The following is an 18,033-nucleotide window of genomic DNA, read 5'->3' as shown; positions in this document are numbered from 1 at the left end:
TCTATCGTTAAATAAGTAGCCTTGTTTCCGTTAGGTATAAACTCAAAAAACAAAAATAATCATGTTTTAAAATTTTTTAAAATTATATAATTAAAATGCGAATCTATAATTACTCTGTTGAAGATGTTTAGCAGTCTCTGATGGAATAATAAATTATTATAATAAAAAAGTGTCAACTTTGTGGTATGTGTATATATAACCCACTATTTAAGTTAAACTTTTATATAATTTATGATTAAGAGTTAATTATTATTGTATATTTTATATTATTTTATGTTTCTGAAGTTAATTTTATACTATGTCTCAGCATCTCAAAACTCACAGTTGTTTTGGGGCTTCCATTTTATGCATTGACTTATTTGTCGATTTTGCTCAGAACTATTAGTCAATTTTGTTATGTATTTAAGAGTTGCAATTAAGTATTACTAGAAATACTTATTGAAAACAATCTAAGACCAAATTAACTGTAAATTTATTATGGATTTAAATCTAATTTTTAGAAAGTGACCCTAGGTACAGTTTAAAAAAAGCTTATTGTAACTAGGGCCACTAATTTTCAAACCCTTTTACTTGATGGAATTTTATTAGTATAAGTCAATATACTTATACTAATACAAAGTAATTAGTATAGAGATGTGATCGTATCAGTTTTGCCTTCTTTAGACAAGTCTGGGGACTTACATTTGGGCACTAAAAAAATCTGGCTATAGGTACACAAACTTCCCTTAGACCTTATTGGACCTCTTGAATTAATAAAACTTGAAAAAAATATATTATTACAATTACTGATAATTGAAGTAAATATATTGAAAAATTAACAATTTATGCAACTACTTTATTTTATAGATTTTTGGTACTCTTCAAAAAACTCTAAAATTTTAGATTATTTGATAAAGTCTGCTTATTTTCCTTAAACCAATCAATGAGAAAAAGGTTCAGAGTTTAAACTGGTAGCGGTAAAGGTTTGAAAAAAGCTATTTGTTAATGATAGTATCATTGTAAAAAGGGGCTGTCGAAGTTCAAAATTTTTCTAAAGTTTTCTTTAAAGTTTGTCAATACAGTCTAAAGACAAGGCCTTAGATATTTTTAAAAACTCACCTTGCTGGGTTGATGATACCTTGATTGATATAGCACAAAGTTTGTTTTTATATCAGTTTTCTAAAATGTTTGGGTTTCCAAGTTTAAAAAATCTGGATTTTTTGCATTTTTAGTTGTTTTAATTCATGTGGTTTTTCAGAAAGTTACAGTTGTATGCAAACGATTAATGTTAGAAAATCATATTGGGTGTTTCTAAGTAATGTGTCCTGATGTTGTTTTACATTAGTAGTGTGTTTAGTTTTATGATTCACTCTTTAATAGTTTAAGTAAAGGTGATATGCCATTGTTAGTGCATAGAGTTGCACATGAAAATGGTTGTGATTTTTTCTTAGAAAGAAATGCAATGGTTTTGTGTAGCAGTATCAACCTAAGTTTAGTTATGTAAAAAGATAATGACATGCGGTAGCATTACCTGAAATGTATTGAGAATGGTAAATTAGAGATGTTTCCTTTTATTACTGTGATATACTGTCATAAACAGTGTGTCTTTAATACTATCAATGTTGTGAATATATCCTGTTATTTCTACTATTTTTGTTTTATGACATATTTGAATATTTAAATTCAATCAATATACATAAATATGTTTTTTTTGTTTTTTATTGTTGATTTGTTTTTGTACCTTATGTTCTAGTTAATATTTAAAAAATTCATTACTTATTTTATTTTTTAAGTGTCTTATAGATGTCTAAAGTTATACAATTGGCTAATTTAGGTCAACTATTGTTTGTTCTTTATTTTGTTATTGGCATGATGATTTGTTTTGCTCACTTTGTAGTTGTTTTTTTCTTACTGTCATCAGTTATTCAACTAGGGTTATCGATATAAGATATAGTCAATAGGTACAGTTATTAAAGTCAGTTCTTTATTTACATACATTTTGTTGCAGTTGATTATAGCTACTATTACAACTACACCAAAAGTAGTAATTAAAAAATATGGCTATGTAATTTTAAATTATAATGAGATATTTGATCAATTTTTTTATAGAATATTGTGAAAGTATAGACTATTCTGGCATGTTGATATATCTTTGATGGGCGGACATAAGAGTATAACTGCATTTTTAACCATTTAACGATTTATATGAGAAAATGTGACTTGTGTATGCCGGCATCAATGGTTTTAACAGTATAGTTACACCATTCGGTTCAAACAGAATAAAAGTAATAACCCATTTCTCAAAATATGACTTCTGTAGCAAAATAATTGGGTTCATAATAATGTTTTTTTGCTCTCCTGAAAAGTTACACTTTTGCAGTTATACTCTTATGTCCGCCCATCAAAGATATGGCTGTTTTAACATTTTTAACATATATTTGATTTAAAAATTCAAATCCTTCAATTAGAGTTCATTTTGTAAATCAATTTATTGACATACATTATTCAATGCATTTATTAAGTACTCTTCTGGCACAAAGGCATTTTTATAATTATTTTATTTATTCGTTGTGATTTCATGATACTATTTATATTATACTATATTTCTATTCTATGTAGGCTTGTAATTCCATGTGGAAAAATCGAATTTCTTTCGAAAATGCCCAAGTTTCAACCAAGTTAAATTTTTTCAAAAGGTCTTAAAAACCATGTTGTTTTATTTTGCTATTTATATTGTGTAAGGATATTATTTTTCTCATTGATGTGTAAGGATATTATTATATTGATTTTATTTTCCAAATAAAGTTTTAGTGTAGCATGAAGTGTGTCGTTTCTTTAATATCGTTTGTATTTAAAACATTCTCATAGTAAGAAATAGTAAACTAAGTTTAGGTCACATTTTATTATTATTGCGCTATGCATACATTAAAATCGCTAAAATCGTCGAATAATACCCGTCTAGATTGTTATTCAACGGTAGTACAGTAGTGGTGTAGTGGTAGAGCGCTCGCCTCATAATTAAAAAGTTCTGAGTTCGATCGCTACCGCGTCCCTGGCAGTACCGCGCTCAACTTGTTTCTCCGCGTAGCGATCTTGATCGTCATGGTTTGTGTTTCGAAGTTATAGACTTGAGAGAGGGTTGTAAAAACAACTAAAGCAGCCTCCTTGACTGTAGTGTCTTTTTCGGCTTTGAGGAGGTAAATTAACACACAAAAAAAGGCTAGACACGAACTAATAAATTCTCTTCTTTTCTTTTTTCTGGGATAATATCAGAATGCTGTCCTTACTATTTATCTGCGTAGAATCAAGTAACAATTACAAATTTCACAATCATTAAGTTTAAGGGTTAAGGATAAATAATTTAACGTAAAACATTTTGCTAAAATGCACAGTTAAATAATTTAGGAATACAATAAACTTCCTTGTGAGATGAGTATTTTATTTGATATCATTAATACGGGTGAATGGCCTATCAAAAAGCTTTTTCTTAAAAATATGTTTCTTGTCATACTATACTATAAAGATATAAATTGCGACTAGAATATACGTCGTGAGTTAAATATTATTAAAAGTAGTAAATTATCACTATAAAAATGCCCTTAAGTAATAACAATTCGCATGGCAAAGGAAATGCTTTTAGTTCGGTTAACGTATGTTTTTTTTTAAATTTGTTCGTCTGGGTTAGCAAAATGCCTCGATTGTTCAGTTTGTCTACTTATTTAACGATCTACTTATTTAACGTGATTAATACGTTAAATAAGTATCCGTAAACTAACGCATGCGCAGAATATCATTTTGTCTACTTATTTAACGATCTACTTATTTAACGTGACACCGGCCGGACCATAAATTTCAACGAAAATTTTGGTCCAGGATAAAAATTTTCGCGGACCAAAATTCCAGCGACAGTACACATTTTTAAGTGATTTTTCTTATTTAAATTTTTTGAGTTTTTTTTTTTTTTGCATTCAGTTTTTAATTCTCTATAAAAAAAAAAATTATTTTTAGTTTTTTTAAACTTTTGATATTTTAAGGGTTTTTTCAAGGTTTTAAAAAACTCGCATTTTTGTTAAAGTCCTTTTAAAGTTTATGATAAGTGTTTAATTTAAAATAATCATATATTTAATTAAATGTAAAACTAGAAGTAAAAAAAAAAGGTTTTTGCATAGCATTTTTTTTGATTTCTTAAACATTGATTGATTTGAGCATGTGGTCACAGAGGACGCCTCGTTTTTTTGAATAAGATATAGCTACTACGAATTTACTTACTGCCATGCAAAAATATTCAGGCGACCTCTGTGACCTCATGCTTTAAAATCATTTTTACTACTAATTTTACTATTTTCAAAATTTTTCGAAGTCTGACTTTTGAGTTGAGAAAAAACTTTAACAAACGTGGAAAAAAAAGCAATTTGTACTTCACTAAATACAAAGATTCTCTGGATAAAAAAATAGAATACCAATTATATCTCTGGTAAGCTTTTTATTACTTTTAAAGTAAAATTATATATATATATATATATATATATATATATATATATATATATATATATATATATATATATATATATATATATATCGCATAGAAACAGACCCTGAGCAACAGATAAGGAAAAATATGAGGAGGGAAAGCTTAATTTAAAAGAGGGTGAAAAGCTGATTCAGCATGGTAACCAGCTCATCAAGCAGAGTGAACAAAAAATAAAGGAGGGCCAATTAATACTTGAAGCTTTTGGACTGAAATTCAACAGGTGCGTATAATGTGTGTATGTAAATATATACATATATATACATATATATATATATATATATATATATATATATATAAACATATATATATATATATATATATATATATATATATATATATAATATATATATATATATATATATATATATATATACATACATATATATATTTGTGTGTGTGTTAATGTGTGTGTATATGTGTGTGTGTACATATGTGTGTATGTATATATATAAATATACAGTCCTGTGAATAAGCTTTAGACCACTTGTATATTTATACGTATTTACAATTTTTTTCTTATGTAATTTTTTTAAAGCGTACTTAAGTTTAATAATATATAAGAAAATTTGAAAGAATATATTATTTTGAATAAATAAACAAAATTGGTGAGGGAACATAAGGGATTTGTTTTGTTTATTTATTAAAACAATGTGTCATAATAGCTACTGACCAAGCATTCATCTAAATAAGAAATAAAAATAAACTGGTTTAAACTGATTCAGGTTCATACTCCTTCATTTAAGTCTTGAAGATAGAAAGAAAAGTGGCAGACCTCCTTAGCTAACAAAAGATGACAATAAATATTTAAAAACCCTATCTTTAAGAAATACAAAAAAAACATCAATCAAGATGGGAAAGGACATTAACACAGCAACTGGGAAAAAAGTCAGCTCTTCGTGTATTTGGTGACACCTACTCAAATCGAGATTAAGAGGGTGTGTTGCAATTCGAAAACAATTATTACAGCATGGAAATAAAAAAAACAACTTAAATATGCAAAACAACACAAAGATTGGGCTCAGGAAATGTTTAATCGGGTTCTTACACTGATGAGTCCATATTCAAAATTTTGGGAATGAAAAGACGTTAATATGTTTGAAGAAGAATCAGAGAAGCCTATCAGCCCGAACGTTTAAACCCTACTATTAAACACGGAGGAGGCTCTTTACAAGTTTGGGGTTGTTTATCTTCATCTGGAGTAGGTGATTTGATCAAAATAGAGGGGTGACTCACTGGGGAACGTTATGTGGATATCCTAAGGCACCGTGCTGTATCATGTGGAATGAGACTAATAGGTCATAATTTTATTCTGCAGTAGGACATTGACCCAAAACATTGTTCCCGAGTGGCAAAAAATTATTTAAATGAAATGGCAGAGGAAGGAGTACTGGAATTGATTACCTGGTCTCCCCAGAGTCCAGTTTTGAATATAATTGAGCATATTTGGGATTACCTGGACAAAAAGAAGGTCAGACATTCTCCCTGAAGTGCTGAAGAATGTTTTGAAATACTTCAAAGAGAATGGCACAACATACCCCAGGGTTTTATAACTAAATTGTATGAATCTATTCCCCGGCGAATATTGGTTGTGATTAGGGCAAAAGGAGGACATAGTAAATATTAAGAGTTTTTTATGAAGTTTGACATCAAAAAGTTTGTAATTGTTCCATATTTTGTGTGAAATAAATGTGTTTTAATAAGTTTATAATATAGAACTATAAACTTAAATATTATAGAAAAATTCTCAGAGATTTTTTGAAAAAATGTAAGTGGTCTAAAACATATTCATACTGTATATATATATATATATATATATATATATATATATATATATATATATATATATATATATATATATATATATATATATATATATATATATATATATATATATATATTGTATGTGTATATATATATGTGTACACTAGGGATATGACAATTTTGCAACTCTATATCCCCATACTAAATTTAGTGGAGATTTTGTGCAAAAATCAAAAAAATAACAAGCATTTTTACTGTATGTCAAAAAAGTTCACCCCCACTTAAAAAATATTTGTAAATTTTTTTAAAAAAATGTAGTTTTGCAACACATCTTCAACTACTTTATAGAAACCAATAAACATGTATAATTAAAATTTGTCTACTGTGTATTTGACAATAAGTATTTAATATTTAGTTTTTCTAAGCTATGGCATAATGGCATTAAGTCTTGCATCACTTTCACAGCACGTTCTGCACATATATTTGAACGTTGTGTTGGTATTGGTGTTGGCTCAGTGGACCAAAACCTTTTCAATGATTTCAATGCTTTAGGATGCTCATTGCATGCTTCTAATAGATTAACAAAGTCTGCAGGATTGAAGTAGTGACCCCCAAACCATATATCACCCCATGAACCACAGATGAAGTCACATGCTGCTTGAGCTGATTCTGATTCTTGGTATTCTGGTACTAAAATGTAAGCAAGTAGAATAAAAATGGCTCTCGAATTCCACCTTATAGCATTGCTTATAGCAGGAAGTGATTTGAAATTAACTTTTGGAAAGTTACCTGTGCTTTTAAACTTTCTATAACATGCTATTAAGTGATTCAGGAAATCCATGTCATCTCTCCAGCGAGTTCACTTCACTTTCGTCAAAGGATTTCCAATATTACTAAACAATAGCTTCAAGTTCTCGTAATCTTGCTGCAACCTTGTCACAAAAGGGTAATGGAGATATGGTGACATTGTCGATCCTTCAAAAAGATCATTCATGACATGTTTCAAAAGAGTATCTAGAATATGGTGTTGGCATCCAATAAAAACAGGCTTTTCTAGTCCAATGGTTTTAAAATGTTTCTGTAACCGTGTAACTACACCATTTCTTAATCCTGTATTTGTAGATGTTGTGTCAGATACAATCATTTTTATGGCTGGCCACAGCTCATACTCATCTAGCACATGCTTTATCCCATTATATATTGTTTCACTTTTTCCATTCATCATTTCCAGAACAGCAAGCCTAACCTCTCTATTTTCATTTTTCAAAACAACTACTTGATGTTCCATTTTCTTTATTTGTTTTCCATCAAAGTGCAAAGACCACTTTTCATTTTTTAGGTTTTCCATATAATTTGCTTTCAACTTTTCTCCTTCTTTCATAACACCTTTGTAGATACCACTTTGCGTTGGAGTATGAATAGAAATACCACTTTCTGAAAGAGTTTTACAGACTTTATGTGCTTTTTTGGTACTAATCTTAGCAGAAATCACTAAATTTACTGCTGAATTTGCTTTTTGTTTTTTAGATGATGATGAAGGACCTTCAGCTTCAATATCACTGCTGGAACACTGCTCTTCACTTTCTGAAGGTTCTCCTTCACTAGCTGATTCAACAAAATCTTGTCCTTGACTGATGGACATTTGTTTCTTTATCAACACTAATTTTCTTGGATGAATACCTTCAGCATCTTTAATTGTGGTACAATATCCAGCTCTTCCATTTGTTGACTTTTGAAGACAATAAAATTCTTTATCTTCCTGACACAACCATTCACCTTTCTCATCGGTTATGTCAAACAATCGTGTAAAATTTTGAGTTCCGGGTTTTCGACTATCTTTGTCAAGTTTTTTCAATACATTTTCTATTTTTCTTTCTGCTGCCGATTTCCCTTGTTGAATAGGAATATTTAGCTTTCTCCATAGCAATTTAGTTTCTTCAGCCACAATTGCAATTCTCTCCTTTCTACTTTTCACATTTGAGGACAAACTTTTAAATCGATCAATGATACGCTGTTCTGTTGGCATCTTATTCATTTCACTAATACTTTTAACAACAGTTGTACATTTTCTGGAAAATTTAGCTTTTTCAAACCTTACTAAATTTGATTCCCAAACTTTCTTATTCTTGTTTGAAGCAACTCTATTTTTGGACATAATGTTCAAAAAACAAGATAACAGTTTGACAAAGTTAAAGAAGACAATTCCGGTTATATACAAAAAACCAATTATAAAATGCACTTCCGCGCGGTCCAACAGGGTTCAAATCGAAAATTGCAGTTATTAAAAGTTTCAGTTATCTCGTAAAGAAATCTGTAGAATTTATGATGTTTGAGATCACAGTCGTATATTGAGTAAGATTGGGTTCTCTATTATATTTCTAATTTATAACTCACTAAAAAAATAGGAAAAATTATTTTCAGCTTGAGGGGTGATCTTTTTTGACAATTTACATAAAAAAAATATATTTTATGTTTATAAATATAATTTCTCTACTCATGGTTACATGGGGAATAAAAAATTCTTAAATTTTTTTTTTAGTCATACCCCTAATGTACACACATTTTATACATGTTTTAGGAGAAATACTGTAACAATGGGAACACCTGAAGCAGGTATATTTACTGTACCTTGTGCACCAAAAAAACCTAGAAAATCTTTATTAGAACTCACGAGTAGGATGAAATGTAAAAGAACTGATAATCTTCAGGGAAAAGAACTGGAAGAACTTAAACATGCTGTAAAAAGTTTTGCATCTAATCCCTTTACTGCACTCAAGTCTACTTTATACGGTTCAAATTTATCATTACATACTTTTTGCAGTTTGAGACTAACAGACAGAACATGGGCTGAATTTATGTAAATTGTTAAAGTTGAAAATTGTTTCTAGAGTGTTTGAGTATCTTTTGGAGGATGAAGATAATTCTATTAAAGTTTTAGCACATGAGGAACATGATAATATATATGTTATTTGCAAAGTGGGAGGTGATGGTCAAAGTGACCAATCTGAGTATCAGAATACAGCTATGAGGTGTGGATGATTCTACTGTATTTATTATAGTGTTTGTACTGTTTGAGAAATCGAAGTGGAAAAAAGATGATATGGAAAAATTGTAATCCAAATAGTCCAGATGCAACCCGTCATCTTATGTTTTGTTTTGCGAAAGAGACTGCTAGTTTTATTCAAGAGAAGTTTGAACATTTACAAAATGAAATTTTGTCTTTATAGATTATTAAGTTTACACTTCATGACAATACTTTTGTTATAAATTCTAGTTAGTCAACTATTTATACCACAATAAATGATGGTAAAATACTTAATGCTGTGGTATCAAAATTATTTTTTTTTATTTATTTAGCATTTCAGTGCGGTCATGTATGTCAAGCAAGTCCTAAGGAGTTTAATTTTGAAACTATATGGAATAAAGATAAAATTGTAGACAAAAATATATTGAAACTTGGAGTTTGCAGTCTTCAATTGTGGAAATGCAGCATGGAATGGGTTTTTAATACTGCTTGCAAACTTCCAGCAGTGAAACAAGGAAGAAAAATTCCAGGAAAAAACAGCCAAGAATTTATTAAAAACAAAAAAAAAATTCCAGCATTTATTCAAAATATAATCTTTTATATATCTTTTGTCAGGAAGGGAAGTGGTACATCAGGAAGGGAAGTGGCAATGTTGCACAAAAATTCTTTAATAATCAAACTGTGACTGGAAGAATTTTAAATTTGAATACCAATATGATCAAACTATTTAGGGACCTGCTCATTGATATGAACAGTACAACCACAAGACCAGATGTCAAAATTTTCACGCTGAAATCTGAATGTCTGTTTAGTCTCATTTCTAATGATCAGTTTTTAAAAGCCATTCCAATGTCACAGTCTGTCATAGAATGGTAGTTCATGATGTTTTTTTTTTATTAAATATTTTAAGTTTCCAATAGATTCTTTGTCTGAGAGTGCCATTGAGACCAGGAACAAAGCCAACAAAACTGCATGAGTAGGTCATGCATGTTTAACTTCTTTTTCCCAAAATACATATTAGGTGCTGGTGATAACCAATCTGATATTTCTGAGGTCTTTTCACATAATCAACACAGTATGTTTTTTTTATGCTTACAAAAAAAAACTAATTATCAGAAAAGTTAAAACATAAGAATCCCAAACTTTTATGTTTGAGGAAAAAATAAGTCAATTGTTCTCAAATTGACTCAATTTTGCCATGTTTTTGTTTTCCTCAAAAATGTGTCTAAAGTCCTATTTCTACTTAAGGATGCATAGTGCAATTCTTGAAGGCTTGTTGTAAATATTAAATGTTGCTGAGAAATGTTTTGAATGAAAATTTTAGTTATATTTCAATTATATCTATTTATTAGAGTAAATGCAGTTTTTTTCTTGAATGTATAATTATTAGAATTAGAATTTAATAATAGATAATTTCTTTAATAAAAAGTTTATATCTTAACTATGCTATTTATTACAATAATGAAACTTTTTAAAATTTTAATGTTTGTTGAATAATTTTAGGAAGTCAAAGAGTAATGGTTTGTATTAAGAAAAGAAATCAAGGAAGTATCATTAAACCATGCAGCCGTAATTGATAAGCATTGATAAGCAAGTTTTAAAAAATTTTCATAGCCACCTGTTAAAAACCTATTTTAGCATCAGATCTTTTATTCTGCAATTGAAGGGAATGAAACTTTTGGAGTATTTATTTTACTTTAATTTATAATAAAATACTTATGTTATTTCCTTTTTTATATGAAAATATTTAATATGAAAATATACATTTTAGACAAAATGCTGGTGCTTGTTATTTCCTTTTTTATTTACCATGAAAATATAAGTAGGAGACAAAAAATGCCTGTAACCCCTAAAAAAGATAAACTGATATATCAACTTAGTTTTAAATATCAAAAATTATCGGTTTTATATCTTTTTAATTAAAAATCGAATAAGTCCGAATAAACTGCCTAAAAACCCGGAATGAAACCGGTTTTGAAAAAGACCGGACTTTTTTTATAAATATATAAATATATATATATATATATATATATATATATATATATATATATATATATATATATATATATATATATATATATATATATATATATATATATATATATATATGTAAACAATCAATATCTCATAATTGATGCTTTTTAAAAAATTACTTTAAAATGTTAAACAGTTCTTTAATTGTAAGGCTATTTCCTTTTTTTCTATCAACGCGACGCATAGTGCAGTGTAGCGGTAAATTTAGACTCCAGGAAATTAGGACTTAAAAGTCTTGATTTACTGGTAAATTTTGACATTAAGACCATTATTTACTTTTGGAAAATTGTAAATAGAGTTTAGAATAGAATCAAAGTTGATTCGAACGCAAAAGCATGTTTAAATAATACTGGATAATTTTTTTCATAAATAAACAATTTCACAAATAAACACAAGCGTGTTGCTTCACGGCGAAAGAAAGAAAACATTTTTTGATAACAAAGCAGAAAATATTAGAAATGAGACATATCTTTCTATTATATCTACAAAGGATTATGGGTTTAAATCAAATTTTCGGAGAGCAGTAAAACAATTTTTTTTTTTTAAACATCTTCGCTTTCAACAAGGCTGCAAGCAGCCACTAATTAAAGTTGGAAGGTAATGAAAGAAAAAAGATGAAGATTGTAGAGCAAAATAATGATTGACGGACGACTTAAAGGATTGCAAATTGTATGAATCAGGATAGCAAGATGAAGGAAGCGAATTCCAAAGAACTGATGTTCGAGGAAAAAAAACTAGACGAATATGCGTTTTTGGAGCACTTAGGAACAGTCACAGAAAAAGAATGACACTTAATTGAATCATGAGTAACACGAGAATGAATTTTAGTAGATGACACAAGAGACACTAGCTCTTTAGAGCAGTGCCCATTATAGTATTTGTAGAAAAGACAAAGAGAAGCAACATCACGACGATGTGATAATGGTTGGAGGTTGGCTGCAAGAGCAGGTCCAACTATGTTTACAATGCGTTTTTGCACCTTGTCTAAATGAGAAAGGGCATCATTAGAAGAACCGCCCCAGATATGGCAACAGTATTCCATACAAGGCCGGATTTGAGATTTATAGAGATAGAGAATAGAATCCGAAGTAAGAAAGTGACGAGCTCGATAAAGAGATGCAACCTTAGCAGGTGCTAATTTTGCAACAGATTTGATATATGGTTTCCAAGAAAAATTGGAAGTAAGAGCTAATCCTAGAAGATGAAGAATAGGTGACTCATCGAGTACATCAACGTTCATAAATATAGGAAGATCTAAATTATTGCGATAACGATTGGCTGAAAAAAATTGAGTTTTATCTGAATTAAAGTTCACCAGCCGCTGTGAACCCCATGTTGTAGCAGAAGTGAGATCTTTTTCAAGCTCAAATGCCCCCTCCAAGCAATCAGAGGGTGTTGGGCTCTTATCACGACAAGAATAAATGGTAGTATCATCAGCAAACAATGCCACCTTAGATGTGAGAATATCTGGAAGATCGTTAATGTAAATTAAAAATAGTATAGGGCCAAGGATAGAACCTTGAGGAACCCCTGAAGTTACAGAATAAGAAGAAGAGTGCTGTCCATCGAGGACAACTTTTATACTACGATTGGAAAGGAAGGATTCAATAATCTTAAAAATGTTACCAGATACACTGTAAGAAGAAAGCTTATGGAGAAGACCAGCATGCCAAACTTTATCAAAAGCTTTTGAAATGTCAAGAACAATGGCCTTAACCTTTTCACCTTCATCTAATGCACGATAAAACCTGTCAGTTATTACTGTTATCAAATCAGCTGTAGAACGAGAAATCCATATTGATGGTCAGAAAGTAAGTTATTAGATTCAAGATGAGAAATTAAGTGTTTGTTAATTAAAGATTCAAAAACCTTGCTTATGATAGGAAGAAGATTTATGGGACGGTAGTATTTTGGAGTAAAGACGTTATTATGGGACGGTAGTATTTGGAGTAAAGACGGACATATACAGTTGTAACGTGCATTTAAAAGGCTAAAATGAGCTAAGTAAAACCTTGCTGTCTCTCCAGCCAATTGTATGATGTGACAAAGTAGCGCAAATCCAATGGATCCATTCGGAACTCTGTCTCGTCGGATTTTTCTCGGTGTTTCGGAGTTTCGGAGTTTGAGAGAAATCGAGAAACCTCGACGGAACTTCGACAAGGTTTTTAGAAAATATCACTTTTTACTTGTAAAAAATTAAATTCTTATTTTATTTCTACGCTGCTTTTACAATAGTTCATGTTGTTTTCAAAATATAAGTGTTCTCATTGTTCAATATCAACACTAATTTACATCACAAAGCAATTAGTAATGCACAGTGGGCCAGGTAGTGGTGGTGGAAAAAACTCAAAAAAAAAGCTTATTCTATTTAAAACCGTTTAAAATTCTCGCACTTTTCCATTTTACTATTTCCAAAACTCTTTTAAGAATAATAATATCTTTTTAATAATAGAAGTTTTTAAATTCACAAAAATCGGTTGTGGTATAATAAAATGGAATGCATAGTAAAATACCTTTATATGTCAAAAAAGCAAGAATTTTTTAATTTTTAAGCAAAGATATTGTAAACAGTAACTTTTAAAATATTATGCGTGTGTGATATTAGTTAATGTATTTAAACTATTTAATAGTTTACCTTAACAAAAAAAAAACTTAAGTCAAGATCATTATTTATAATATATACAAAAACTGGTCTTAAAATAACGAGGTAAGTTTTAAACATATAATACATTTTTTTTTACAATAATGTCGTATATCGTATGATCAAAATAACTTTGTCCAAGTCTAATATTCGGCCCACTGTGCATTGTGGCAAAATTGTGTAATAAAATGTTATCACTCATAACAAATAATAATAATTAATGTTTCATTATACTTACCTATTAGAATAAATAACTTATTTAATAACTTAAAATATGATAACTTATCACAATTAAAATAAAATTAAAAACAAATATCTGTCACAGTCAAATTGATAATTTTTCTTTTATAGAGAAAAATAGTTTCGGGAAATACTTTGATAAAGTTTGATAAAGCGTGGAAATACTTTGATAAAGTTGTGGTAAATGATAAGAAATAAGGAGATTGCAAAAAATGCAATAAAAGAATCGCTTTTCCACGAACCAGCACAAACGGCCTAATTGGTCACGTCAAAAGTTGCGAGAAAATAGATTTAAAACCATCCAGCTCCAGACCAGTCTGACTAAGGTGTCGTTGAACTATCTTCTTGCCAAGTTGACAGCTTTTGATGGATATTCAATTAGGTCCATAACTCAATCTGAAACACTTAGAATGCTTTTTGAAAAGTATGGGCATAGTTTGCACAAGTCAGCGTTCACAATTTCAGAAAAAATTAGGATGTTTCATGCTAAAGCCAAATGTTTAATGATCGCTGAATTGGCTACATTGAAAGCAAAAGGAGAAAAATTTGGACCAACAGGGGACGAATGGTGTAGCAATAGAGGTAGAAGATACTACAATTTAAATGTTCATCACGACCGAACATATTGTTTAGGAATGGTAAGATTGCCAACTCCTAGTTCTGCCGAAACATTAAACAATTTATTATTAAATATAAATCGAAATATATAAAATTAAAAAAAATAAATATAAGAACAAAGTTTAATTATCAACTAGTTTTATCGAAACTCCGATTTTTTCTCGACTCCGACGGAGTTTTTTCTCGATTTTTCTCGACTCCGTGTTTTCTTGATTTTGGATCCTTTGCTGATTAATAAATATCAACAAAGACATAAACGTAAAAGCAGATTTGCTTTTATGTATATCGTTTGATACTAATTGTTTGTAAACCATTAATAACAAAAGCTAAAGAAAATGCAAAAGTTTAACAAACTATTTTAAGTGATTTAATTCAAACCTTTTTAAATTGTTAAAAAAGATATTAAAAAAGATATTTGAAATCTAATATATCCAAGTCTACGTTGAGCAAATACCGTTTTAAATTCGCCTTTTTCAAAGTGCAATTTAAAACGAAGTTTTGTTTCTCCTTAAAAATTGGATAAAAATTTTTTCAAACGATATTGAATTGGATAAGAACTTAATTTAAAATGTATTATTGGAACGACAAAGCTATTTTCTGAAAATTTGGTAGGATATTTATGAGAGATTTCATTAAAATAGGATTGAAATGTTACAGGAGATAACCCACATTTTGCTTTAAACATAATTAGTAAAACTTGATGAATATTTAGCTAATCAATATTTAAAGCTCCAAGCCGATGTAATAGAGGTTTAAATTTTGCATTTCTGGTTGCCCCAAATATTTTCCTGCAAGCATGTTTTTGTTTGTAATAAATATTCTTTAGTTTAGCGTGATTAGTGCTACCCCAGGCAACGTTACAGTATGAAAGATAACTGTGTATAAACAAAAAGTAAAGATTTTTTAAAGAGTTATTATTAAGAAAAGGTTTTGTTTGATATAAAATGGAAATATTTTTTGAGATTTTACCTTCAATATATTTAATAGGAAATTTTCATGACAGTTTTTCATCTAAAAGCACTCCCAGAAAATTTGTAGTCAGTTCCCTTTTAATTATTATGTTAATGATTAAAAGATTGGGTAATTTAAGAGGAAATTTCACGGCTTTACTAGGCTTAAAGAATAGGATAAATTTTGTTTTCTCTGCATTTAATTTCTCTTTCATTGAAAAGTAAATATCCCAAAAGTGCAGTTAGACCCTTATCGTAGTGAAATATTCATATCTTCACTATGACAAGGTTCTAAATACGGTTATAACGGTGTTTTAACTGTTTTAAAATTTGTAATTGAAACAATAGTATAATAAACGGTAACTACCATATTATCTAACAAGATTCTACCGTTATATTATATTTAACAACCATTACATTATGGTTTAAAAGCTTTTCATTGCATCCCGTCATTTTATAGGTGAAAAGCTACTGGTTAGTAATCTGGGTCCTGGAGAGACGCAAATAAAAAAACACAGACTTATAATGTTCAAGTTTAAATCTTTGGTTTAACATTCAAAACTCTAGATGGACCAGTGCCGGTGTTTTTTCTGTTAGGTTTTTTCATTAAATTTAATATTAGCACAAGTCATAGGTTCATAGGTTCATAGGTTTACTTGTTTGAGAGTCCTTATTAGTTCAAGTGAACTATAAAAATCAGTTATCCTCGTGAGCTTTTTAATTTAATTATGTGCATGATTCAGTTTCTGCAAACATAAACAATTAAAAAGTAAGTATTTTGTCGTAACATAAATGTTTGTAGTAACATAAATAACTAGGAAGTAAGTATTTTGTAATGTAACACACTATTTGATTTTATATTGTTCCGATTTTGAGGGGTGCCACAGTTAGGCCAAGTAACTAAGTTGCTCATGTCGCTTTTACTCTGCCACAACATCCAATATCTTGCTAAAGGCACTAGAAAAATGCTTGCCGTTATTGTCCACCATTAATTTGGTCCATTATGTTCAGTATTGTTGTTTGTTGTATTATATGCTGCCAAGTTATTCGCACTTTGCATTTTCTCATAAAAAATAGTTTTATTTCCAACATTACTATCTTAATTTACACTTTGAAATGTCTTTTTAAATCTTTTTTCTTAATAACACAGCCTTCTTTTTTAACATTGCTAATAAACTTTTTGTCACAAACTGTTAAATTTTTTTAATATTACTAATGTATAGATATGATGTAGTAAATTAAAATTATATAACTTTGTTCATCAACTATATTCAAAATTATACATTCATTAGCAGATCGTTAGGTTATAAGCGATGGTTAATAAACATGCATGACTTACTATTGGGGGCTAGACACAGTTAAACGTCCTTACAAAATGCAAAATGTGCTTACCTCAACGGTAAGTTCAAGAGAAGACTGAATTGTCATTATTAAATTGTAAAAAAGAGTTTTAACTTATAAAAGCCATTTATTTTTGTTTTCAATAGTTATTTCAACTCTGATAGCAACCAGTACATTTTTCTGGTGCAATATAACGTAAAGATTTATAAAAATAGCGAATATTTGCGTTTTTATGATATTTTTATTTTTGCATCAACGTCAAACTTGAATACTATACGCTGAAGTTGAGACCAATATGTTAATATGATTTTTGAAGAGCATGAAATTCTCTATCACAATATGTTTCACTAAAAAAAACTTATAACAGTCTGCAGTTAGGGTTTACTCTAACCTGTTAGTTGGAACCTTGTCAAACTATTTATTAGTTAACTAAACCTGCAGTAGAAATATGGTACATTGGTATTTCGCTTATTTTACGCTAGATCGCAATAAATTTAAGTTTATTTTGTTTGTCATGATACAAATAGTCCAATAAAGTCAAAATTTCCATTTTGGAAAAAATATCAGTTAGAACCTTGTTAGAACCAACGCGACGAACTGTGTTTTTTACGCGGTAAACATTGGACAACAGTGGTTGTTTCAAAATTGCCCTTTTTTTGAATGACCATAGAACCTTAAAACATAGTTTTTTTGTTATGAATTTTTAAATTAAAATAGCTTCGTACTAAAATATCATAAAGATATATAAAACTTGAAAGTTTCAAAAAGTGGACATCTGTGGTACTATTAGTCTGGTCTTCAAATTATTAGAGTCGACTAAAAATTTTCGTCTCAAGATTAAACGAAAATTTCAAACAAATTGACGGTGACGAAAATTATGATTTTTTGTTATTTGTCGAAAAAAAAACCATTA

At 29.2% G+C, this 18,033-nt stretch overlaps 2 long non-coding RNA genes across 2 annotated transcripts; both read left to right on the top strand.

Annotated features, from left to right (window-relative positions):
* On the top strand, positions 1-2,801 carry LOC136087815 (uncharacterized). Its single transcript, XR_010642097.1, has 2 exons — positions 1-183; positions 2,599-2,801. It is a non-coding gene; the product is annotated as an uncharacterized LOC136087815 (long non-coding RNA).
* Positions 2,802-3,644: 843 nt separating this feature from the next.
* LOC136087814 (uncharacterized) lies at positions 3,645-11,033 on the top strand. Its single transcript, XR_010642096.1, has 3 exons — positions 3,645-4,453; positions 4,566-4,730; positions 10,800-11,033. It is a non-coding gene; the product is annotated as an uncharacterized LOC136087814 (long non-coding RNA).
* Positions 11,034-18,033: the final 7,000 nt, after the last annotated feature.

This window comes from Hydra vulgaris, chromosome 12, assembly GCF_038396675.1.
Source record: "Hydra vulgaris chromosome 12, alternate assembly HydraT2T_AEP".
Classification (NCBI taxonomy): Eukaryota; Metazoa; Cnidaria; class Hydrozoa; order Anthoathecata; family Hydridae; genus Hydra; species Hydra vulgaris.
Note: the sequence above shows the minus strand (reverse complement) of the source record. Positions and strands in the feature narration are given on the sequence as shown.